We start from the raw sequence: 1,259 nt of genomic DNA on the forward strand, positions 1-1,259 counted from the left end.
CTGTAGTTTTTTTTCCTTAAAACACAAACGATAATACTCAAAACAATAGTTACAATCTTAGTAGGTTGATCTTTCAGAACAACTAAAAGAAGATTGAAATGGAACACAAAAATTACTCATCCTTTTAAAGTATAATCAATTCATCTACAGTTGCTCATAATTATAAGCAAACTAATATTCATTGCTTGATTAAAGTAATTTATCAGTAATTTGAGTCTGCTGGAACATTGATTTCCCACTTAGAAATAAGTTGATGGGTGTAAATAACAATGGTTGGGTTGCATGAGTGTTTTCCTAAACTCATTATTATCGTGAAAGAAATAGTGTAGTAATTTTTCATTCTAATCAGACAAGTTAAGCTCATAACAGGCTGCAATTCAAGATTAGTATGACTAAAAACTGTGATTAAACTTGAAACTAGGTTCATAAATCTATACAATCACACTGAAGATCTTGCTGTGGATCTTTTATATAAACCGAGACAATTCATAGTAATTTTCACAACCAAGCATTCAGCATTTTCAGTAATACTTGGGAAACAGCACTTTCTTTAGACTTATATACACGAGGCTATTCGCTATCAATGTGAAGTAGTAAATGATCCATTCAAGTGCATTATTATTAGACTTATAAATTCATATAATTGCCCAGGACAGATTTTGATGGCGAATACTGGTGAGCGGCGAGGGGTAACAGGCGAAAGAAATTTAGTAATAAATAACACGAATTGGTTGAAAATTCGAAACGGAGTTTTTTACTTGAAGGTATTGATAATGTCATTGTAACTGGTTGGGATGAAAACTATTTTAAAAGTTATATCAGAACTACATATCAATAGTTTTCATCCTATTAAAGCTATTGAACAAGTTTGGAGTGACACAATTACGAAATTTAGAACTTATAATAAATATATCTTCATTTATTTTTATCCTTTTTAACTGAAGCTACGATAGATAAATATGCAATTTCATTGTGTAATTATGCTGAGTATTAGAAACATATTCGAACTACGAAGTTTGAAACTGATGTAAACGGTCATCTGATGAAAGAACAGATTAAGATACGGTTGTATTTCAGGATAATATAACTGTTGTCCTAAATTAATGATTCCAAATTTACCCGACAAAACAGCTCTAATTTTATTAATTGAAACCAATTATCTATGATGGATCGAAAACATTTTAGTTTTTTCCAGATATAAGGTCGAGATAACAATTATATTATCCTGGAATACAACCGTATCTTAATCTGTTCTTTCA

Source organism: Schistosoma mansoni, assembly GCF_000237925.1.
Source record: "Schistosoma mansoni, WGS project CABG00000000 data, supercontig 0176, strain Puerto Rico, whole genome shotgun sequence".
Taxonomy (NCBI): Eukaryota; Metazoa; Platyhelminthes; class Trematoda; order Strigeidida; family Schistosomatidae; genus Schistosoma; species Schistosoma mansoni.